This window comes from Protopterus annectens, chromosome 10.part0 (genome assembly GCF_019279795.1).
Source record: "Protopterus annectens isolate FY-2018-M chromosome 10.part0, PAN1.0, whole genome shotgun sequence".
Lineage (NCBI taxonomy): Eukaryota > Metazoa > Chordata > Ceratodontiformes > Protopteridae > Protopterus > Protopterus annectens.
In genome coordinates this window covers 1776753132-1776779820 of record NC_056744.1, presented here as the reverse complement: position 1 = coordinate 1776779820, position 26689 = coordinate 1776753132, and the positions used below count along the sequence as shown (strand labels likewise).

Genomic DNA, 26689 nt, shown 5'->3' with positions numbered 1-26689 from the left:
CTGGAACATTGGGGTGTTGTTAATTTATGGCTTTTACTGGTATATACAGAGGAATAATAAGTATATTTAAAAAAAAAAGTCATGACTATTCTCTTATTGCCATACTTGTTAGACTGTAGTGACACTTCTCTTACCACTTCTGCGCATGTCAAATACCCTGCTACATCACACAAGATAGCATCATTTATTAAAATAAGCTGCCAAAGTTTAAATTACAATGTTTTCTTTGGCTATATTGTTATTTGTGGGATATAATGTAGTCGAATTCTATGTGCATGTCAAATACCCTGCTACATCGCGCAAGATAGTATCATTTGTTAAAAATACACTGCTAAAGTTTAAATTACAATGTTTTCTTTGGATATATTGTTATTTGTGGGATATAATGTATTGTTATTTGTGCGATATAATGTAGTCAAATTCTAAAATTCACTTCTGCTGTTGATTGCAACATCATAGGATCATATCAAATTATGTACTTTTATTTTGTGTGTGAGGCAGGTGAGCTGAACCAACAACGAGGTTTTTAAGCCATGTTCTCTTAAAATAGTTTTCCATAAAGATAGCAAAGCGGTGCATACTGATACATTGCAGATTAATCAGACTCAATATAATCCAGCACTACACAGAACATTAAGGCATACAAGATCGAGAGGAAGTGAAATGCGGCACACTAAAACTCTAAAGATGGTGTTTCTACTTTTTTAATTAATACTTTACATCAGATAGCATTAAATTCATTAGATTATTTTCCAGCTGCATTTATTTTTTTTTAAGCAGATGTGCTTTCAACTTGACAGTCAAACTTGACTGTTAGTTGTGGATTTAATGGTGAGTGGAAGAGAACTCTATGTTTGTGACCCAGAAGTATAGACAGCTAAAGGTGCATTGAAGTGAGTAGTAAAATATTTTCTTTGAAGTAAGGGAGGAAGAAGAGTGTAGTTTTCTTGCAGTGAGCTTACGTTTAGGTATTGTGGCTAGTGGAATGCTGTAATGGCTTCAGCTGTTAATGAATCTGAAAATCAGTCGTCTGGAAAGTAGATCATACTTTCTGTTATGGCGTAGTGCACATGAGCAGAAAAAGATGTTCATAGGTTCATAGGTAGGTGCTAGGCTATTGGCCCTAGGGCCTATATAAGTCTAGCCAAAAAGGTAACCTGGCTTCCGCCACCCAAAAATATTAGTACCGCACATGAGCAGAAGAGGATAAATAAAAAGGACGTACTGCACATGAGCAGAAGAGGATAAATAAAAGGGAAGTACTGCATATGAGCAGAGAAGGATAAGTAAAAGGAACGTACTGCACATGAGCAGAGATGGATAAATAAGCAGTTTCGTGACCTCCCACTCCACTGATGCACTGATTAGTGTGATGACGGGCAGTTATCGTATATCCTGCTGAGCCTTGAATGCTTCTTGAACAAAATTGGTTGACTTTTTTTGTTTGAACTTTATGCTGAAACCCAGTCTGAACCTGTGAAAAACTTTGCAAGTTGTGCCTAGGTCTGTCTTATGGTTGTGGGTCACATATCCCATTAGTTTGGTCATCATTGAGGTATTTGATTGGAGGTCAGAAGATGGTGTCGACGTGTAAAAAGAAGTGATCCTATTAGCACACCCCGTGGGATGCCTGGTATATTTGCCTTAGACCTGGATTTGGTTATTCCACTGAGACTTGAGAGAAGGTGTTTTTGTAACTTTCACAAAACTTTTGAACTGTGAGATTTAGTCTGTATAGGTTTAACTGTGTCATCAGTTTTGGATGAAGAAGTCTATTGAAAGCTTTCATAAGACTGTTAAAACCTACCTCAGTAGGCTCACCTTCAAAACCCACACCATCAACACCCACACATAGCAACATTAAACCCACATATGCTGAGGCCCTTAACATTAACCTGCCCAAGCAACAAGGACCTCCGAAGCTGAAACGCAAACAAACACCAGTCACAACCAAAGTGACACACAGCTCACAACACCAGTGTGCCATCCAACAACAGCCCCTAAGGCAAGACAATGTACCCAACACTTTAGTCATAGGTGACTCTATAGTCAGGCACACTGATGTCCCACTCATCAGACTGAACAAGGAGAAAATTACATTCAGCTGCCTGTCAGGTGCCAGGCTCCACCACATAACGCATGCACTCAAGTCACTCCACAACAAGTACAAATATGACTCTGTCATTGTCCATGCTGAAGTGAATGACTTGAGACGTACCTCCCTGGACTACATGAAAAAAGATATGGAAGAGCTCTTGGATCATGTGACCCAGGCAGGTATGACCCTAGCCCTGAGTGGCATCCTCCCTTTGCCAAGAATGATACCACAGTATAAGGACAAAATGATTGACTTCAACAATTGGCTAAGCTTCTGGTGTCATTCAAAGGGGATCCAGTATTTGTCTGCCTGGGAAGACATGATCGACAAACCACGATGCTTTGCCAGAGATGGTCTGCACCTGTCACCCCTGGGATTCAGGTTACTGGCTAAAGCTCTTGCCACCCCTATAGTGCCTTTTTTAGGCAAGGTTCAAAGGATAAAACCACCACCGTAACAAATAGAAGCAGGCAAAATCTGAAGGTAATGTTACTCAATGCTAGAAGTCTAAACCTCAAAATGCACTCCCTCGAGGCACTCCTAAAAATGGAGAACATCGATATCTGTGCAGTAACTGAGACCTGGTTCAAGGCTCCAGAGGGCACCCCTGCAATACCAGGCTACAATTCTTACCACACTTTTCGGCCACAAAACCAGGACCGAAACACTGAAGGTGGAGGAGTGTCCATATTCACCAAGGATATTCACACCTCCAGGCTAGTTGCCCAACACAATGCATCTGAAATTCTCCAGGTGCAACTAACACTAGGTAAGACTGCAATCCAAATTGTAGCTTGCTACAGATCCCCATCCATGCCCCAAGATTCTCACTACACCTTTCTAAACATACTGGAAAATATTAAGATACAACCAAACACCCTAATACTGGGTGATTTCAACTACCCTGCCATTAATTGGGAAAACTACTCAGGTACCAACTCCTTTTCCCAACGGTTCTTGGAATTCATAAATTCTAATGCCCTGGATCAACTAATCCATTGTCCCACCAGGGGCTCCAGTATCCTAGACCTGGTCATTACCAACATGGGAGATAGATGCTTCACACCAGTGGTCACCCCCTCATTGGTCAGGTCTGACCATAAGCAAATCACCCTTGATATCCACATCCCACCCCCACCCCCTAGTAAGGAAACCTCCTTAAAAATCTTCTCCAAAGCAACTTCAAGCTACTGAAGTCAGAAGTGACAAACTTCACAACACCCACGCAGACGGAATCTGGAAGTTCGACAGCAGAATCCTACACTAAGGCACTGTACGAGCACATCCACTCGTGCATGAATTGTGCCATCCCAAATAGAACCAAGATGCTCTTCTCCAAAAACAGGAAGCCAATCTGATGGTCCCCTGCTATAAACAAACTATACAACAGAAGGAAGAAACTGTTGCAAAAAAGAGGAAAATCCCAAGATGCAAAAAACTCCCTCACCAGCCTCAGTAAGAGGCTGAGATCCCTAATAAAATCCTCAAAAGCTAGTTACGAAAATAAAATCGCCAAAGATTCCAAAGACAACCACAAGGCATTCTATAGTTATGTCACAAATCTAAATGGCAATGCTCAGATCTGCTCTAAGTTACAACAGAATGGCATTAAATATACTGATCCCAAGGATATTGCCAATATACTGGCAGATCGATTTAGTGCCAACTTCACCCCACTCTCACCCCCTAAAGGGCCCATCTCAATACCTAAAGATTGCCAAATTCCGATAATCACGGCCACACAGGTAGAAACTGCACTCTCCAAAGCTAAGAATACATCATCCATGGGACCAGATGACATCCCAGCCTGTGTACTACATGAACTACAAAATGAACTGGCACCTCGCCTAAGTGTCATGTTTAATCATAGCCTCACCTCAGGCTTCATGCCCATTGAGTGGCGCACAGCTACAGTTATCCTGCTCCACAAGGGAGGATCCACCTTGGATCCCGGGAACTACCGTCCCATCAGTCTGACAAGCTTGATTTGCAAGGGCATGGAACGCATTATCATGGAACTTATAAACAAAGACATTGGCAACCTTCAAACACTAAACCCCACCCAGTTTGAGTTTGTGAAGGGCCGATCTTGTCTCCTGTATCTGATTGACTTCTTCAAATCCGTCTCCAGAGCTGTGGACGAGGGTAAGGCAGTCCACACAGCCTACCTGGACCTCGCCAAGGCCTTTGACACCATCCCCCACTCTGGAATCATAGATAAACTTACTAAGCTGGGCATAAATCCCTGGGTTGCTAACTGGCTTACTGACAGAACCCAGACAGTAAAAGTAGCCGACTCCAAATCCAGCTCCAGACAAGTGGAGTACCTCAGGGTTCAGTCCTGGGACCACTCTTGTTTGGCATCTACTTCTTTGAAGTACAGGCCAATACTAAGGGACTCTGGCTAACAAAGTTTGCAGATGACTGCAAACTGGGAGCCATTATTGAATCCCCAAATGATGTGGATATTCCACAAAAGGGCCTTACAGAAACAGATGCCTGGTGCCAGAGCCATGGGCTCAAGCGTAATGCCAAGAAATGTATAGTTATCCCCTTTGGAAAAAAACATGTACCCATGAATTACCACATAGGTGGCAGGACACTAAACATCGAAAGTGTGATGAGAGACTTAGGGACACAGGTGGACAGTGGTCTCACTTTCGATAACCGCATTGCCACAACAGTCAGGAAATCCTTCTATGTGGCACACCTCATCACTAAGGGCTTTTCATCCAGAAAAAAGGAGGTCATTGTCCCACTGTACTCATCCCTCATTAGACCAATTATAGAGTATAATGCCCGTTTAGTATGTACCTCACAAGACATATGCAACAGCTTGAAAGGCCACAGAAATTCCTCACAAAAAGAATCACAGGCCTAAAGCAGATGCCATATACTGACCGTCTAAAAAACTCCAGCTATACTCTGTAGCATATCGTCTACTCAGAGGCGATCTCTGCTTAACATACAAGGCCATGTCAAACCCTGAGCTGTTGGACATGCTCCACTTAAAGAAATCCCAATCCCTCAGAACCACACGCTCCAGGGATCTAAACCTTGTCATCACAATGAACAAAACATGCTGGAGGGATAGGTTCCTGACCCAGAGACTCCCCATACTCTGGAATAGACTGCCCATACATATCAAGCAGAGTGCCTCTTTGGCCGTCTTCAAAAGGAACCTTGATGATTGGATGGGAGATAGGAAATTCACCCTGGGGATCATGTCAGTCGCTCTGCTAGACAGGGGCCTGGAGAAGTAAATATTGTGGTAAAATATCCAGGGAATTGTTATGGTTAGGCTTGCATAGGCCCTAGGGCCGATAGCCTAGTACCAACCTATGAACCTATCTACATCCATGTTTTCAGTGTTGGTGAGTAACTTAAGTGTTATGGTGGTCCAGTTTGCTTATATTCACTAAGGAATCCATAGCTTTCAAGATGATTTTTCTGTGTGTAATACTGGCTTGTTGTGGAGCCTTTAATCATTTATTCCTTAATTTTTCAATGAAAATAGATTGTGGCCAGAGTTGCATTTGCTGCAAGTAATAAAAACATCACAGACTTTGATGCAGATAGGAAAACTCCATCTGAGCCTCTTTTTCTGTGTGGGTACGAGTTTAAGCAAGTTATTTGAATCTGTGATGGATGGAGAGTTAAATTAGCTGAAAAGCTGAAGAAGGATAGATTGTATAATAAGGGAGAGGGAGAAGGGAAATACCACAGTAACCAAATCTTCACCCCTCAGAAATTGGCATGATCTACTGTTTTTTATTGGCTTAGATAGAGTTAAAGACGTACGCTTAGTACTTGAATACGCATGGCTGACAGCACTGGGATATGATGCACTCATAAGTAGTAAATTATGCTTTTCATGAATGTTCAAGCCCATAATCATAATAAAGCATTTCAGGATACAGGCTGTAGAGTGTTAGCCCATTCCTGTGATTCCTGCCAACACAGTGACATGAGTAAATCTTCAGTAATCTAGTTCTTGTTTTTCCATATTACTTCAATATCCTGATATAAATAATAAAACACAGAGCTTGTTGGTTGGGACCAGGCCTGAATATTTCCAGATGCATCAGTTGAAGGAAACTTAAAAATGTTAACTCATCTAAATGTATATATATATATATATTTTTTTTTTGGGGGGGTTGCATGCTATGAGTTTAGCTGACTGTGAGCCAGCCTTGTTTGGTAGACCCATATTTCAGGTAAACAGTTCACACATTATTGTAACATGCCCCTTGACAGGGAGCAAGGTCTCTTAGGAAATATGAAGCAGTCTGTGGTGCAGACCACCCTTCTTTATCATAGTAGCCCTATAACATGTTTGAGAGAGTGAGTCTGAGTGACCATAATGGGACACTCAGCTCAAGAACGAGTCAGTGTGCAGCCAGGAGTGCAGGTAACTGATCATAGCGAGATGTTAGCATGCATGATATGATGGATGGTAATGTACCATACTGTAGCTGTGAGAGTTCTGCTATTAATTCAGAAGTGTGTACCTGTAATGTACAATATTTTAGCTGTGAGAGTTCTGCTATTAATTCAAAATTGTGCACCTGTAATGTACCATATTGTAGCTGTGAGAGTTCTGCTATTAATTCAAAAGCGTGTACCTGTCATGTACCGTATTGTAGCTGAGAGTTCTGATATTAATTCAAAAGTGTGTACCTGTAATGTACCATATTGTAGCTGTGAGAGTTCTGCTATTAATTCAAAAGCTTGTACCTGTAATGTACCATATTGTAGCTGTGAGAGTTCTGCTATTAATTCAGAAGCGTGTACCTGTAATGTACCATATTGTAGCTGTGAGAGTTTTGCTATTAATTCAAAAGTGTGTGCCTGTAATGTACCATGTTGTAGCTGTGGGAGTTCTGCTATTAATTCAAAAGCGTGTACCTGTAATGTACCATATTGTAGCTGTGAGAGTTCTGCTGTTAATTCAAAAGTGTGTACCTGTAATGTACCATACTGTAGCTGTGAGAGTTCTGCTATTAATTCAGAAGAGTGTACCTGTAATGTACCATATTGTAGCTGTGAGAGTTCTGCTATTAATTCAAAAGCATATACCTGTCATGTACCATATTGTAGCTGTGAGAGTTCTGCTATTAATTTAAAAGTGTGTACCTGTCATGTACCATATTGTAGCTGTGAGAGTTCTGCTATTAATTTAGAAGCATGTACCTGTTGTTCTTCTTTCGGCTTTTACCGGTTAGGGGTAGGGGTCGCCACAACAGAAATCCGGTCCGCTAATGATTGGCAGTAGATTTTTACGGTGCTGAGGTGCCAGCTCGATGCCCAACCTTCAACGAAAGGCACGCCCATTCACGCATGTCTGTCAAAGGCTTCTCGACAGCGGGGAGGACATGCAGACTCCACACAGAAGGTGCTCCAGCCAAGTACAATATTGTAGCTGTGAGAGTTCTGCTATTAATGCAGAAGTGCGTACCTGTAATGTACCATATGGCAGCTGTGAGAGTTCTGCTATTAATTCAGAAGCATGTACCTGTAATGTGCCTTATTGTAGCTGTGAGAGTTCTGCTACTAATTCAAAAGCGTGTACCTGTCATGTACCATATTGTAGCTGTGAGAGTTCTGCTATTAATTCAGAAGCGTATACCTGTAATGTACCATATTGTAGCTGTGAGAGTTCTGCTATTAATTCAGAAGCGTATACCTGTAATGTACCATATTGTAGCTGTGAGAGTTCTGCTATTAATTCAAAAATGTGTACCTGTAATGTACCATATTGTAGCTCTGAGAGTTCTGCTATTAATTCAAAAGCGTGTACCTGTAATGTACCATATTGTAGCTGTGAGAGTTCTGCAATTAATTCAGAAGTGTCTACCTGTAATGTACCATATTGTAGCTGTGAGAGTTCTGCTATTAATTCAAAAGTGTGTACTTGTAATGTACCATATTATAGCTGTGAGAGTTCTGCTATTAATTCAAAAGCGTATACCTGTTGTACCAAATTGTAGCTGTGAGAGTTCTGCTATTAATTTAAAAGCGTGTACCTGTCATGTACCTTATTGTAGCTGAGAGAGTTCTGCTATTAATTCAAAAACGTGTACCTGTCGTGTACCATGTTGTAGCTGTGAGAGTTCTGCTACTAATTCAAAAGCGTGTACCTGTCATGTACCATATTGTAGCTGTGAGAGTTCTGCTATTAATTCAGAAGCATGCACCTGTAATGTAGCATATTGTAGCTGTGAGAGTTCTGCTATTAATTCAAAAGCGTATACCTGCAATGTACCATATTGTAACTGTGAGAATTCTGCTATTAATTCAAAAGTGTATACCTGTAATGTACTATATTGTAGCTGGTCGAGTTCTACTATTAATTCGAAAGCCTATACCTGTCTTGTACCATATTGTAGCTGAGAGCGTTCTGCTATTAATTCAAAAGCATGTACCTGTCATGTACCATATTGTAGCTGTGAGAGTTCTGCTATTAATTCAAAAGCGTGTACCTGTCATGTGCCATATTGTAGCTGTGAGAGTTTTGCTATTAATTCAGAAGCGTGTACCTGTTGTTCTTCTTTCGGCTTTTCCCGGTTAGGGGTCGCCACAGCGGTACTCCGGTCCGCTAATGATTGGCAGTAGATTTTTATGGTGCCGAGGTGCCAGCTCGATGCCCAACCTTCAACGAAGGCACGTCCATTCATGCATGTCTTTCGAAGGCCTCTCGACCGCAGGGAGGACATGCAGACTCCACACAGAAGGTGCACCAGCTGAGTACCATATTGTAGCTGTGAGAGTTTTGCTATTAATTCAAAAGCGTGTACCTGTAATGTACCATACTGTAGCTGTGAATGTTCTGCTATTAATTCAAAAGCATGTACCTGTAATGTACCATATTGTAGCTGTGAGAGTTCTGCTATTAATTAAAAATTGTTTACCTGTCATGTACCTTATTTTAGCTGTGAGAATTCTGCTATTATTTTAAAAATGTGTACCTGTCATGTACCTTGTTGTAGCTGTGAAAGTTCTGCTATTAATTCAGAAGTGTGTACCTGTAATGTACCATATTGTAGCTGTGAGAGTTCTGCTATTAATTCAAAAGCGTATACATATCGTACCATATTGTAGCTTTGAGAGTTCTGCTATTAATTCAAAAGCATGTACCTGTCATGTACCATATTGTAGCTGAGAGAGTTCTGCTATTAATTCAAAAACGTGTACCTGTCATGTACCATATTGCAGCTGTGAGAGTTCTGCTATTAATTCAGAAAAGTGTACCTGTAATGTACCATGTTGCAGCTGTGAGAGTTCTGCTATTAATTCAAAAGCTTGTACCTGTAATATACCATATTGTAGCTGTGAGAGTTCTGCTATTAATTTAGAAGCGTGTACCTGTCATGTACCATATTGTAGTTGTGAGAGTTCTGTTATTAATTCAAAAGCGTGTACCTGTAATGTACCATGTTGTAGCTGTGAGAGTTCTGCTATTAATTCAAAAGCATGTACCTGTAATGTTCCATATTGTAGCTGTGAGAGTTCTGCTATTAATTCAAAAGCGTGCATCTGTCATGTACCATAATGTAGCTGTGAGAGTTCTGCTATTAATTCAAAAGCATGTACCTGTCATGCACCATATTGTAGATGTGAGAGTTCTGCTATTAATTCAGAAGCATGTACCTGTTGTTCTTCTATCGGCTTTCCCAGTTAGGGGTTGCCACAGCGGAACTCTGGTCCGCTAATGACTGGCTGTAGATTTTTACGGTGCCGAAGTGCCAGCTTGACGCCCAACCTTCAACGAAGGCACGCCCATTCACGCATGTATTTCGAAGGCCACTTGACCACGGGGAGGACATGCAGACTCCACACAGAAGGCGCTCCAGCCGAGTACCATATTGTAGCTGTGCGAGTTCTGTTATTATATCAGAAGCGTGTACCTGTAATGTACCATGATGTAGCTATGAGAGTTCTGCTATTAATTCAAAAGCGTATACCTCTAATGTACCATATTGTAGCTGTGGGAGTTCTGCTATTAATTCTAAAGCTTGTACCTGTCATGTACCATACTGTAGCTGTGAGAGTTCTGCTATTAATTCAAAAGCGTGTACCTGTCTCATGTACCATATTGTAGCTGTGAGAATTCTGCTATTAAGTCAAAAGCATGTACCTGTAATGTAACATATTGTAGCTGTGAGAGTTCTGCTGTTAATTCAGAAGTGTGTACCTGTAATGTACCATATTGTAGCTGAGAGAGTTCTGCTATTAATTCAAAAGCATGTTCCTGTAATGTACCATATTGTAGCTGTGAGAACTATGTTATTAATTCAAAAGTGTGTACATTTATGCGAATGGGACTATGGGGACTGATGCAGACTGTTTAAGCTTTCTCTGGAATTGCTTCATTTTAAATTTCCACATTCAGTTTTGTATCACAGACTGTGTTTTTATTGAATTTATTATTATATCTGCAGTTGGCTGCCATTATGTAGTGTGTTTTATCTCTGGTAGATCCTTGATTTCAGTTACCTAAACAAATGAAGTTATGGCATCATTATCTTAGGCTGTGAGAGCAGTATGTGACCCTGTACCACTGTGTGTGACTCTGCAGAGTCTAATATTGTGCCTGTGATTGTGTGTAGCATGACACTGCAGTCAGGTGTATTGCTGAGGAGGCATATTCTGTGACTGAGTGTACTGTGACACTGATATCAGTTGTACGAGTCAGAGCAGTATGTTGTTGTATCTCAATGTGTAACCAAGCACAGTATGGATTTATACCTAATGTTGTTTGTGTGCATATGTATTTGTGTGTGTTTGTAGTTATGTTTTGTAGCTGTTTGTGTTGGGGAGGTTTGACATTTTAAAATAGTATATTTTGCTAAAGTATATGCCAGAGGTCACACATTTAAGTGTATCCGCTTAGCACTTCAGTGTGTGTAAGAGTGTAGTTTGGTATTGTATTCTTGTTTATGATTTGGCATAGTATGGAATTGTATCTGTGTGTGCGGGCATACACACCAATTTGTAATATGGTATTGTACCTGGTACGTAAGGCATTTTAACTTTGTGCATAAATCTCACCATGCTTCAGCATTATACCCAATTCTGTAGGTGAATATAGTTAGCAGTTGTACTAATGTGTGTGAGTGAGTTGGGTAAACATAGTGTGGCATTGTTCCTTGCTGTGTGACTTAGGGTACTGTGGTATTGTGCACCTTCTCTGCAACACTCCAATAACAATATAACATCCGTCCCTCACCCTCTGTGGTAGCAGTTCTCACACACATTTGCAAACAGTCTGACCTTGGGAAAACAGCAGTCCTCCTCTGTTAGCAACTTTCAATATCCCATATGAAAAAAAAAAGAGGTTGAGATTCAGAAAGACTGTGGATCTGAGGAATCCCACAAGCAAAGTAGCGACAAGAGGAAGTGACTTGGAAGCCTTAATGGGTCATGATCCAGGTCAGATGTGGAATTACAGATGTCCTTTGGAAGCCTAAGTGTGGACCATGCATGCGAAATGTATGATGTTAAGCCAGTTATCAGGATACACAAACCGAGCACATCAGAAGCAGTAACTTGAGACCTCATTTGCATAATCACTACTTCAAAGCACTCAACTTTTTGAGTGTACCATCTCACTATAGAATAGTTCCTAAAGCACCAAAATTAAAACTTGCAACAGATGAATTTCACAGTAATTGCTAAGAGGAACATAATCTCCGCCTCAACAAGTCTGAACTGCTTATCCATTGACTACTTATTTGCTCACTTTCCTTTTGCAAGGTGCTAATTGATGCTGCCTGTCACCTGCCACAGAAACATGGAATAAATTGAATTTCTGGTTCCTGTATGTGTGGACTGTATTCTTCACTTGTTTTACATCCGCTGCATTCAAATCTCTTGCACGGCCGTGTATTTTGGTGCAAAGATGGCCTGAAGGGTTTTGCATTTTCAGTGCTAAATGCGTTGTAATGGGGTACTACAGTAAAAACATGTGGATGGCAGTGAGAATATCATAGTGTTAGAGCACTGGACTCCAGACAACATACTTGCAAGATCCAGCGATCAAAGGAATAGACGTCTAAGATGGGGTGCAAGAGAAATTGGCGATTGCATTCCCCAAAGTCCCTGAAGAGAAAAATAACTATGAGAAGTGTTTCACAAAGTCTTAATCCTGCCACTGCCCGGAGACAGCAGTGAAGCTCACTGCAGACTGCCAGGACACAAGTCCCTTGTCTGTGACACCAAATCATCAGTCACTGACTGAACGCTAAAATGCTGCTCTGATATAAATGTGACATATGAGGTGATCTGGTTCTCCATGAAGATCAAAGACTGGTAGAGAGTCATGAATAATCTGACAAGTCCGTCATCAGAATGGCTGCCAGTGGAATTGATGTCTGTTGCTGTTTGACTTCTATTTGTGTGTCTGTTTCCTTGTGTGCTTTCGGTTTTTGCATTGTATATTTTACCAGCTTACTTACACCTGAAAAGTTGATGGTTTAACTTTTCGTGACAAGCAACCAGTTGTATTGTTTGACAATTCTGACTAACCTTGTTGAGCAGAGTTCAGGTGGGGAAGTTTCTTGCATCACACACAGTTCTGGTGCTTTGGCTGGAGTTGGTGCTGCTGGTCTCTGGTTGATCCTTGCTTTGCTGCTAGACTGCTGCTTTTGTCTTTGCCTTTCTTTGTTTCACTGTACTTTTGGCTGCTTTTGCAACTTATGGCTTCTTGGTTGTCTGATTTGTTGTGTAAACAAACTCCTGGGTGTTTTTTGATTTCATTTGCCGACTCTGGACTGCTGTTATTTTCTGTGGGTCTGTTATGTCATTGCAGTCTTTGAATTGTCTTGGGCTGTCTAGAGAGGAATAAACTACAGACAAAAATCTGGAGAGAATTTAACTCCAGGTACTCCGGTTTGACTTCCAGTGTCTTGATAGGCATTGGGTGCATAAAGAACATGGAGATGATTTAGGTGTGGATTTTGAGACTATAGTGTTTACCTTACTGTCTTATGTTGGACATATTGAGTTTCATGTTCTCTGGTTGAGTTTTTGGTTTGCGTGGACCAACGTGGATTATCTCTTTTTGCAGCTGTCTCTGTATGGATTCTTTATATTCTCTGTGCTGGTTGACTCTTATGGTCCAGCTGTTCTGTTTTTGCAGTTATTTTTATACCAACCTTGTGTTTTTTGCACTGCTTGATTTGTAAAGGTATTTTTACTGTTTGTTTTAGTCTCCTTTTTATAGTGACTTTACAGTGACGTTTTCATGTTTGATCATTACACCACTATACTCAAGCTGTGGTTTCTGGCTTGTTGCAAGTCTTCTGCTTTTTTGATAGTACCTTACTTTTATTTAGTAGCTGTGCCTCTTTTATTTTAATTTACAGTTTGACTGGAAAATTTGGAGAACGTTTACACATTTTATTCTATATATTTTGTTTATTATTGTTATTCTTACAATGGTTATTTTCTGTTGTCCAGAGCAATTACTGACTTCATGCCTTTTGTGTCCCTAACTCCCCACCACTACTGTCACTCTGTTCTGAACTAAGTATGAATAAACGACACATGGCTGCTTGTTACCATAATTTCATTAATCCGACTGCTACCTCCATTCTTCTAGTGCAGGGTTGGCTGTTACTGTTAATTCATTAGTCTGACTGCTACCTCCATTCCTGTAGTGCAGGGTTGGCTGTTACTGTTAATTCATTAGTCTGACTGCTACCTCCATTCCTGTAGTGCAGGGCTACCTGTTGCCATCATTTCATTAACACAATTACTGGAGTGTGAGGGAAATTTTACCCCAGAGTTCTTGTTTAGCAGCCTCAAAGTGAGTGACATGTAGTTGAGAGGCATGTTGGTTTGCATAGTAGGCATCACTGTTTAATCTAGTGAGTTAAATTGGTCCTTTTTGGCCAATTCATAATGCATCCATTTTTATATAGAAATTGAAATTTACTGTGCACATGAAAATAGCTTGAAGACATATCAGAAGTCAGGACAACATGTAAGACTCGTGTTCCCATTTTTTTATTTCTCCAAATGCTTACTGTTTTTAATAATTTGACAGAAACTAACTCCATCCTAATTCAGGGTATGATTAAAGTTCATGAAATTAGTATTACTTCAAGCTTTGTTGTTTGTGAAGAGTGCTCTTCTCAGCAATGAGAATTGCCTCCTCCTGTGTTTCATTTGAAGCTACATGTATTGACAGCATATTATCTGTGTGTCTTTCTGTAAGTTTATAGGCTCATAGGTGTATACTAGGCTACTGACCAGTGGGGCCGTTATAAGCCTAACTAAGTATCCCAGACAGCGTATTACCTGTGTGTCTTTCTATAGGTTTATAGGCTCATAGGTATATATTAGGCTACTGACCAGTGGGGCCTTTATAAGTCTAACCAAGTACCCCATGAAAGATTTTCAGACTGGCTGTCTGCTAGAGATATAGGTGTTATATCTGGAGGTAAATACTAGGTTATCAGACCAGACTGATCAACTTTCATCTTGCATATTTATTTATTTTACATTTGTTTACTGGGAAAGTCTAACTGGGTGTGCACCCATTTTCAGTGGTGCCCTGGGGAGAAAAGCTACACATACATCACAGACAAAATTATTACAAAGACAAGTTGAACAATCTGTAAAAAAAAAAAATCTTATAACATAGTCAAAAAATATAGTATACAAGTATAGTGACAAAAATGGGAATGTTACAGTTTAAGGAAAATACATATATAATTATGTGTGTGTGTATGTGTGTATATATATATATATATTTATATATATATATATATATATATATATATATATGTATGTATGTATGTATACAGGACCCCTTCATTTGTTCGAACTTTCAAAAGTTCGAAATTCATATGGCTGACACCATATGATCAAATGTTTGAAAGGCCGACAGTAAATAGTGGAAATCCGGATACATTGTGGAACTGGGAAATTCCCCTTTCCTGCACTGCAGTGTGTTCTCAGAGTGAGAATATTTAAGTAGCAGGGGTTGTGGGGGGAGCAGGGACCCCCCCCCCGCTAAACACAATTTTAAATAGTTAACACTTCTACTATAGATTGTCGGCCTTTCAAAATGTCGGCCATATGAAAGTTGGCATTTTGAAAGTTCGATAATGTGAAGTAGATCCGTATATATATATATATATATATATATATATGTGTGTGTGTGTGTGTGTGTGTGTGTATATATATATATGTGTATATATATATATATATATATACACATATATACACATATATATACATATATATATATATATATATATATATATATATATACATATATATGTATACATATATATGTATATATATATACACACATATAGAAATATCCTGATATTTAATAAATTTATGTCTCTCAGTACACAGCATAGTAAAACCACCAGTTGTAGATATTTGCAATGATTGGTGATACTTCTGTCCCTTTTTTAATGTAACCACATTATTTGTTTTTCCTGCTTCTCTTTTCTTGATTGCTGGTATTGGATGATCCCATGAGATCAGAACTTAATTTTCAATAATTTTTTTGTGCATGTTTCCAGTGCTTCATAGCTACCTATATGTCATTGTGTTTACAGAAACCCCATTGCAACAGACTTGTCACATTATTGTACGTCTAAGTATACAGAGCACCAGCCAAGAGTATATCTCAACTGGTTTTAGTTATGTACTACAGAACCTATATTTGTCTGTAGCTGCCACCTTTTTACTACAGACTTTGTAAACCAAATTATATAGAGTCTCATATCTTTAATTGCCATTATCAAACTCCTGTTGATTTAAATTCACTTCTCCTTAGCCATTCATGCATCAAATCTTGGTCAGCATCTACTTCTGTATACTTGCCACTGTTATTGTGAGCTTTCATGTTTTATTTCTTTTTCTTTTGCTAAAGTTTATGTTTTTTCTTTTGTTTTTCTTCACTTTCTGCTGCCACCTGTTTGTAGTGTACTTCTGGTTTGATTTCCATTCCCACTTCTTTCCAACATGCTTTTGCTAATCTAAACAAAGATGTCAAAAATGACTTGTTTCCTTCATGGTTTAAAACTTTCACTGTACTTGGATCTGATGATACAAACAGATATGTAGGCAGTCTGATGATCGTACACCAGTAGTAATTTTCAAGGATACCCAAATCAAAGGATATATATTGCTGCCGTGCACTGTTTGTTGTATATCATTTGATAGGATGTATAGTGCTGCCGTGCACTGTTTGTTGTATATCATTTGATAGGATGTATAGTGCTGCCATGCACTGTTTGTTGTATATGATTTGATAAGATGTATTGTGCTGCCATGCACTGTTTGTTCTATATGATTGATAGGATGTATAGTGCTGACCTGCACTGTTTGCTTTATATCATTTGATAGGATGTATAGTGTTGCCTTGCACTGTTTGTTGTATATCATTTGATCGGATGTATAGTGCTGCCATGCAGTGTTTGTTGCATATAATTTGATCGGATGTATAGAGCTGCCGTGCACTGTTTGTTGTATATCATTTGATCGGATGTATAATGCTGCCATGCATTGTTTGTTGTATATGATTTGATCGGATGTATAGTGCACCCATGCACTGTTTGTTGTATATCATTTGATCAGATGTATAGTGCTGCCCTGCACTATTTGTTTTATATCATTTGATATGATGTATAGTGCTGCCATGCACTGTTTGTTGTATATCATTTGACAGGATGTATGCTGCCATGCAGTGTTGTTGTATATAATTTGATAGGATTTATGGTGCTGCCGTGCACTGTTTGTTGTATATGATTTGATCGGATGTATAGTGCACCCATGCACTGTTTGTTGTGTATCATTTGATCAGATGTATAGTGCTGCCCTGCACTATTTGTTTTATATCATTTGATATGATGTATAGTGCTGCCATGCACTGTTTGTTGTATATCATTTGACAGGATGTATGCTGCCATGCAGTGTTTGTTGTATATAATTTGATAGGATTTATGGTGCTGCCATGCATTGTTTGTTGTATATGATTTGATCGGATGTATAGTGCACCCAAGCACTGTTTGTTGTATATCATTTGATCAGATGTATGCTGCCATGCAGTGTTTGTTGTATATAATTTGATAGGATTTATGGTGCTGCCGTGCACTGTTTGTTGTATATTATTTCATAGGATGTATAGGGCTGCCATCCACTGTTTGTTGTATATCATTTGATATGATGTATAGTGCTGCCATGCACTGTTTGTTGTATATTTTTTGATCGGGTATATAGTGCTGCCATGCACTGTTTGTTTGATATCATTTGATAGGATGTATAGTGCTGTCATGCACTGTTTGTTGTATATCATTTGATAGGATGTATAGTACTGCTGTTCACTGTTTGTTGTATATCATTTGATAGAATATATGCTGCCATGCACTGTTTGTTTGATATCATTTGGTAGGATGTATAGTTCTGCCATACATTGTCTGTTGTATATCATCTGATATGTTGTATATCATTTGATAGGATGTATAGTGCTGCCGTGCACTTTTTGTTGTACATCATTTGATAGGATGTATAGTGCTGCCATACATTGTCTGTTGTATATCATTTGATATGCTGTATTGTGCTGCCGTGCACTGTTTGTTGTACATCATTTGATAGGATGTATGGTGCTGCCATGCACTGTTTGTTGTATATCATTTGATAGGATTTATGGTGCTGCTGTGCACTGTTTGTTGTATATTATTTCATAGGATGTATAGGGCTGCCATCCACTGTTTGTTGTATATCATTTGACAGGATGTATGTTGCCATGCAGTGTTTGTTTTATATCATTTGATAGGATGTATGCTGCCATGCACTGTTTATGTATCATTTGATAGGATATATAGTTCAGCCGTGCACTATTTGTTGTATAGCATTTGATATGATGTATAGTGCTGCTGTGCACTGTTTGCTGTATATCATTTGATAGGTTGTATAGTGCTGCCATGCTCTGTTTGTTCATTATCATTTGATCAGATGTATACTGCTGCCGTGCACTGTTTGTTGTATAGGATGTATAGTGCTGCTGGGCACTGTTTGTTGTATATCATTTGATGCGGTGTAGAGTGTTGCCTTGCACTGTTTTTTATATATCATTTGATAAGTTGTATAGTGCTGCCATGCACAGTTTGTTGTATATAATTTGATAGGATGTATAGTGCTGCCATGCACTGTTTGTTGTATATCAGTTAATCAGATGTATAGTGCTGTTGTACACTGTTTGTTGTACATCATTTGATAGGATGTATAGTGCTGCCATGCACTGTTTGTTATATATCATTTGATAGGATGTATGCTGCCACGCACTGTTTGTTGTATATCATTTGATAGGATGTATGCTGCCGCGCACTGTTTGTTGTATATCATTTGATATGATGTAGAGTGGTGCCTTGCACTGCTTGTTGTATAACATTTGATAAGATGTATAGTGCTGCCATACACAGTTTGTTATATATCATTTGATAGGCTGTATAGTGCTACTGTGCACTGTTTGTTTTATATAATTTGATAGGGTATATGCCTCCATGCACTGTTTGTTGAATATCATGTCATAGGATGTATAGTGCTGCCGTGCACTGTTTGTTGTACATCATGTCATAAGATGTTTGGTGCTGCCGTGCACTGTTTGTTGTATATCATTGAAATGAAAAATAGTGCTGCCGAGCACTTTGTTGTATATCATTTGAAAGAATGTATAGTTCTGCCGAGCACTGTTTGTTGTAGATTATTTGATAGGATGTATAGTGCTGCCATGCACGGTTTGCTGTATATCATTTGAATGGATATATAGTGCTGCCGTGCACTCTTTTTTGTATGTCATTTGATAGGATGTATGCTGCCTTGCACTGTTTGTTGTATATCATTTGATCAGATGTATAGTGTTGCCATGCACTGTTGGTTGTATATTATTTGATAGGATGTATAGTGCTACCGTGCACTGTTTGTTGTGTATCATTTGATAGGATGTATAGTGCTGCCATGCACTGTTTGATGTATATCATTTGATAGAATGTATGCTGCCATGCACTGTTTATGTATCATCTGATATGATGTATAGTACTGCAGTGCACTGTTTGTTGTATATCATTTGATAGGATGTAGAGTGCTGCCATGCACTGTTTGTTGTATAGATTGTATAGTGCTGCTGTGCTCTGTTTGTTGTATATCATTTGATAGGATGTATAGTGCTGTCGTGCACTGTTTGTTGTATATCATTTGATCGATGTATACTATTGCTGTGCACTGTTTCTTGTATATCATTTGATCGGATGTATAGTGCTGCCATGCATGGTTTGTTGTATTCAGTTTGATAGGATGTATACTGCTGCCATGCATTGTTTGTTATATATCATTTGATAGGATGTATAGTGTTGCCCTGCACTGTTTGTTGTATATCATTTGATATGATGTTTGCTGCCATGCACTGTTTGTTATATATCATTTGGTTTATATCATTTGATAGGTTGTATAGTGCTGCCATGCAGTGTTTGTTTTATATCATTTGATAGGATGTAGGCTGCCGTGCACTGTTTGTTGTATATCACTTGATCGGACGTATAGTGCTGCTGTGCACTGTTTGTTCTATATGATTGGATGGGATGTATAGTGCTGCTGTGCGTTGTTTGTTGTATATGATTGGATGGGATGTATAGTGCTGCTGTGCGTTGTTTGTTGTATATCATTTGATCACATGTATAGTGCTACCATGCACTGTTTGTTCTATATGATTTGATAGGATGCATAGTGCTATTGTGCACTGTTTGTTGTATATCATTTGATAGGTTGTATAGTGCTGGCATGCACTGTTTGTTTTATATCATTTGATAGGATGTATGCTGCCGTGCACTGCTTGTTGTATATCATTTAATCGGACGTATAGTGCTACCGTGCACTGTTTGTTGTATATCATTTGATAGGATGTATAGTGCAGCCATGCACTGTTTGTTGTATATCATTTGATAAGTTATATAGTGCTGCCATGCACTGTTTGTTTTATATCATTTGATAGGATGTAGACTGCCATGCACTGTTTGTTGTATATCATTTGATAAGTTATATAGTGCTGCCATGCACTGTTTGTTTTATATCATTTGATAGGATGTATAGTGCAGCCATGCACTGTTTGTTGTATATAATTTGATAGGTTGTATAGTGCTACCGTGCACTGATTGTTGTATATCATTTGATAGGTTGTATAGTGCTGCTATGTACGGTTTGTTTTATATCATTTGATAGGATGTATGCTGCCGTGCACTCTTTGTTGTATATCATTTGATCGGATGTATAGTGCTGCCGTGCACTGTTTGTTATATATCAATGATTGGATGTATAGTGCTGACCTGCACTGTTTGCTGTATATTATTTGATAGGTTGTATTGTGCTGCCATGAACTGTTTGTTGTATATCATTTGATCAGATGTATAGTGCTGCCGTGCACCGTTTGTTCTATATGATTTGATTGGATATATAGAGCTGGCACCTCGGCACCCGTAAATAAAATCTACTGCTAATCATTAGTGGACCAGAGTTCTGCTGTGGCGACTCCAAACCGGGAAAAGCCAAAAATAGAACTATAGTGCTGCCATGCATTGTTTGTTGTATATCATTTGATAGGATGTATGCTGCCATGCACTGTTTATGTATCATCTGATATGATGTATAGTGCTGCCATGCACTGTTTGTTGTGTATCATTTGATAGGATGTAGAGTGCTGCCATGCACTGTTTGTTGTATAGGATGTATAGTGCTGCTGTGCTCTGTTTGTTGTATATCATTTGATAGGATGTATAGTGCTGTCATGCACTGTTTGTTGTATATCATTTGATAGGATGTATAAGCCGCGGTGGTGCAGCGGTAGCATTATTGCCTCACAGCAAAAGGTTCTCCCATTAGATTCTCGGCAGGAGCGCCTTCTGTGTGCAGTCTGCATGTCCTCCCCATGGTCGAGTGGAGTTCGAAAGACATGTGTAGAATGGGCGTGCCTTCGTTGAAAGTTGGACATCGAGCTGGCACCTCAGCACCTATAAATAAAATCTACTGCCAATCATTAGCAGACCAGAGTTCCTCTGTGGCGACCCCTAACCGGGAAAAGCCAAAAGAAGAACTATAGTGCTGCCATGCACTGTTTGTTGTATATCATTTGCTAGGATGTATAGTGCTGTTGTACACTGTTTGTTGTACATCATTTGATAGGATGTATGCTGCCATGCACTGTTTATTGTATATCATTTGATCAGTTGTATAGTGCTGCCATGCACTGTTGGTTGTATATTATTTGATAGGATGTATAGTGCTACCGTGCACTGTTTGATGTATATCATTTGATAGAATGTATGCTGCCATGCACTGTTTATGTATCATCTGATATGATGTATAATGCTGCAGTGCACTGTTTGTTGTATATCATTTGATCGGATGTATAGTGCTGCCATGCATGGTTTGTTGTGTTCAGTTTGATAGGATGTATACTGCTGCCATGCATTGTTTGTTATATATCATTTGATAGGATGTATAGTGTTGCCCTGCACTGTTTGTTGTATATCATTTAATATGATGTTTGCTGCCATGCACTGTTTGTTATATATCATTTGATTTATATCATTTGATAGGTTGTATAGTGCTGCCATGCAGTGTTTGTTTTATATCATTTGATAGGATGTAGGCTGCCGTGCACTGTTTGTTGTATATCACTTGATCGGACGTATAGTGCTGCCATGCACTGTTTGTTCTATATGATTTGATAGGATGCATAGTGCTGTCGTGCACTGTTTGTTGTATGTCATTTGATAGGTTGTATAGTGCTGCCATGCAGTGTTTGTTTTATATCATTTGATAGGATGTAGGCTGCCGTGCACTGTTTGTTGTATATCACTTGATCGGACGTATAGTGCTGCCATGCACTGTTTGTTCTATATGATTTGATAGGATGCATAGTGCTATTGTGCACTGTTTGTTGTATATCATTTGATAGGTTGTATAGTGCTGGCATGCACTGTTTGTTTTATATCATTTGATAGGATGTATGCTGCCGTGCACTGCTTGTTGTATATCATTTGATCGGAAGTATAGTGCTGCCGTGCACTGTTTGTTCTATATGATTTGATTGGATGTATAGTGCTGCCTTGCACTGTTTGTTTTATATCATTTGATAGGATGTATGCTGCTGTGCACTGTTTATTGTATATGATTTGATTGGATGTATAGTGCTGCCGTGCACTGTTTGTTTTATATCATTTGATAGGATGTATGCTGCTATGCACTGTTTGTTGTATATCATTTGATCAGATGTATAGTGCTGCCATGCACTGTTTGTTCTATATGATTTGATAGGATGTATAGTGCTGCCGTGCACTGTTTGTTGTATATCATTTGATAGGATGTATCGTGCTGCCATACATTGTTGTATATCATTTGATAGGATGTATAGTGCTGCCGTGCAGTGTTTGTTGCATATAATTTGATATGCTGTATAGTGCTGCTGTGCACTGTTTGTTGTATATCATTTGATAGGATGTATAGTGCTGCCATGCACTGTTTGTTCTATATGATTTGATAGGATGTATAGTGCTGCTGTGCACTGTTTGTTATATATCATTGATTGGATGTATAGTGCTGCCGTGCACTGTTTGTTCTATATGATTTGATAGGATGTATAGTGCTGCCGTGCACTGTTTGCTTTATATCATTTGATAGGTTGTATGCTGCTGTGCACTGTTTGTTGTATATCATTTGATAGGATGTATAGTGCAGCCATGCACTGTTTGTTGTATATCATTTGATAGGTTGTATAGTGTTGCCATGTACTGTTTGTTTTATATCATTTGATAGGATGTATGCTGCCGTGCACTGTTTGTTGTATATCATTTGATCAGATGTATAGTGTTGCCATGTACTGTTTGTTTTATATCATTTGATAGGATGTATGCTGCCGTGCACTGTTTGTTGTATATCATTTGATCAGATGTATAGTGCTGCCATGCACTGTTTGTTCTATATGATTTGATAGGATGTATAGTGCTGCCGTGCACTGTTTGTTTTATATCATTTGATAGGATGTGTAGTGCTGCCGTGCACTGTTTGTTCTATATGATTTGATAGGATGTATAGTGCTGACCTGCACTGTTTGCTGTATATCATTTGATAGGTTGTATAATGCTGCCGTGCACTGTTTGTTGATCATTTGATAGGATGTATAGTGCTACCATGCACTGTTTGTTGTACATCATTTGATAGGTTGTATAGTGCTGCCATGCACTGTTTGTTATATATCATTTGATCAGATGTATAGTGCTGCCATGCTCTGTTTGTTGTGTATCATTTGATCAGATGTATAGTGCTGCCGTGCACCATTTGTTCTATATAATTTGATCAGATGTATAGTGCTGCCGTGCACTGTTTGTTATATATCATTAATTGAATGTTTAGTGCTGATCTGTACTGTTTGCTGTGTATCATTTGATTGGATGTATAGTGCTGACCTGCACTGTTGCTGTGTATCATTTGATTGGCTGTATAGTGCTGACCTGCACTGTTTGTTTTATATCATTTGATTAGGGTGAACCCATTTTCTTGTCTGAGTGTTTTTTGTGGCCAGTCAGTGAGAGCAAAGCTATAGGTCAGAACAGGAAGAGGAAGGTGATTATAGCATGAACATTATTCCTAGCTGTCAGGGCAGTTTTCAGTATTAGCTTTGGACTTTTATAACATTCTTTACTAAGCTTTATTCTCAGTTGTTCATGCTGTATTGCCAACTGCACATCTGTTCCCAGATATTTGAACACTCCCTGTTCACTTTTGTTAATATCATGGTCTTCTTCCTGGTTGTTATTTTCTTGGTGCTGCAGTTTTCCTGCTATAAATGTTTCTTTTGCACACTTATCAAGGCCTAATGCCATTCTTAGATTGAAAGTGTTAAGTATTTTCAATTGTTCTTTCAGGTGCTTGTCTGATGAGCTATACAGTTTTGTATCATCTGCAAAACACAGAAGGGATTTCACTGGGGAAGGTTGGATTCTTGAAAGTAAGCTGTAACTGTCGCCTAGTGTAATAAATAACTTAACGGGTTAAGGACACGACAGAACAGCTGCAGTGACAAAGAATCACCATGGAATATCCCCCTTTGGACTTTTATCCTTGGGATAATAATTTGCCCATTATCGTCACTCAGTTGTAAAGCGGTTTGTCACAGTTTCATTGCGACTGCTTGGTAATATTAGTTGTACAGTGTATTTTACACATCTGCAGGCATTCCAGATTCCATGAATGAGGAATGGTACTGATTGTTTTTTGCTACTTTCTTTCCACCCTTTTTTACATCTCTCTGTTGCAGCTTTGTTTAGTAATAGATGATCCAACAGCCCTCGATAGATAACGGAACAATAAAGTCCAAGGAACGTTCAGTAAAACACACTTTAATGACACATTAACGCTATACACAGTACGTTTTCATTTTTGGTTTTCTTGGTTTTTGTTTTGCCCATTTGGTTCCTGGTTTATTTATTAGTAATAGATGATCCTTTGCTCCATGTGATTTACTTTTTTCAGCTTTCTGTTCTGTTGCTGTTATTGATGTTTCCCTTAAGTGTCCATAAACTCTGCTTCAGTTCTGTTTATAAATATGTTTGGAAAACAGGCTCTGTAGTTGTTAGAATGGCTTGAGGTTTCATTTTTAACCTCTTGCTAAGCTGGTACCCATTCTGACTTTCCATATAAATAATTTTTACTCCGGTCTAAGTAATTGTGCAAAGGTGTCATTATCTTTAGCCAAAATTTAGGGACTTCATCTGGACCTAGGGTTTTATATTTAGGATCCTGTTTTAATTTTCACTCAGTTTCTCTAACATTCACTTCATTCCATTTTATAATTTCTGTTATTAAGAAGTCTTAATTTCTTTTAACTCTTCTATCCATTTAACATCTTTGTTATGTTTAATAGGGTCTTCATAAATACTTCACAGAAATGTATTAATTTCTTCTTTTTTAGGTGGTGTTACTTTTGTTTGATTTCCAAGTTCTTTGTAAAACCATTTGGGTCATCGTCAGATTACTTGTTTTGTTCTTTTCTTTTATATTTGTCTTTATACCTTTTAAGTTTTTCCTACTTATGCTGATGAGCTGTTATCTTTTGTTTATTCTTGAAGACCGTATAAGATCAGTTTTGATGTGTGTTGCTTTTAACCAGTTGTCAAAGAGTTTTTGATCTATGGTGTTGTATGTATTTGTCTAATAGTGAAGCTTTTTGCCTTAGTTGCTTTATAGTTTTGTCTGTTCATTGCTTCCATGGTGACATTGTACTGGGACCTACCTTTTCTTTTGATGCTCTGTGTGTTTTTGTGGTAGCACTTTGTGTGTTACTAGTTTGGCTGCACAGTAATATATTCTGTTTATTTTCATTATATTGCATTACTAGTGTCTTACTATCCCTGATAACTTTGTCCATTTGTTTTACACTCTTCTAAAGTTCTGAATCATATTCTCTTTCTCTAACCCCTTTCGTTTATACATCCGAGTGACGCCTCCAGGTGCATCTGCAGTTAACACCTACTGACGCCTCCAGGTGTGAAATATTACTTGTTCATATTTGCATCAATAATTCCAAAACCATGCACAAGATTTTAAAATATTTCGTCTTAAAGCATACACAGTGGCAAACTCAACTGCATTAATATTTGGCCTTTGTCAGGTAGAGAGATATTAAATATTTTTATGATATTAATTTGTATAGATATAATTTTAACGTTTTTCTAAATATCTCAATAACCTAGTAACACAGACATAACTCCTTAGCCTCATGTGAAAGCTCTCAGCTAGATGAACAAAATGCTTCCAACAGCATGTATGTAACTTGAATGGTTGCTGGCATATTGTAAGTTGTTTACAAAATATTACAAACGTAATAGTTACTGTGTTTATTTTACTGTGACTTACAAAATTCAGTTTAAGATATAGAACCTAAAGAATACTACCACTGTATAAAGAGTTTGCCATTTATACTTCTTTCATAACCCCTATGGTTCCAGAGATATGAACATTTGTTTGAAATATGAGGACATAATTTTATTCTGTCAAAAGGCTTAGGCTCCAGCCATTGAAAATTACAATGCAAACCTCTTAACCTCCTCTGAAGTGAATGAGTTAATATGTTAGCCCATATTTTTTTTTCTGGACTGAAACCATCCTTGTTGCTCTGTTTCCTGTTCTTTCCCTTGTTATGCAATCCTGACTTGACTTTAAAGCAAGTCTCCTACAAAGGGTTACAAGTCTGTGCCCTGTGATATGTTTTTTCCATGCTGCATCTATTACACCACCTTATAGAGACTCATTAGACCATTATGATGTGATATTGTCTGCATCAGAGTCTTCACACTAAATCTTTCACTTCTCATTTGGTTTATTACTTCAGTTTTTGTTTTTCTGCATTACAAAACTTATTGCTTTACTATACATTTCACTTTTGCATTCTTATTCATGCCTTTGTAAAATTTACCATGTTAAGATGTCTTTGCCTGTATTTCTCTTCAAATATCTTTGGAACTGCATTGCTCATTTGGTTAATAAACATCATACTATCAGATTTCTTTTCTTTCC

The 26689-nt window shown here is 38.6% G+C and overlaps 1 protein-coding gene across 1 annotated transcript in view; it reads left to right on the top strand.

The window, feature by feature from the left end:
• The window catches only part of PELO (pelota mRNA surveillance and ribosome rescue factor), a 1269508-nt gene that overhangs the window by 509649 nt on the left and 733170 nt on the right, over positions 1 to 26689 (top strand). The window lies entirely within an intron of this gene.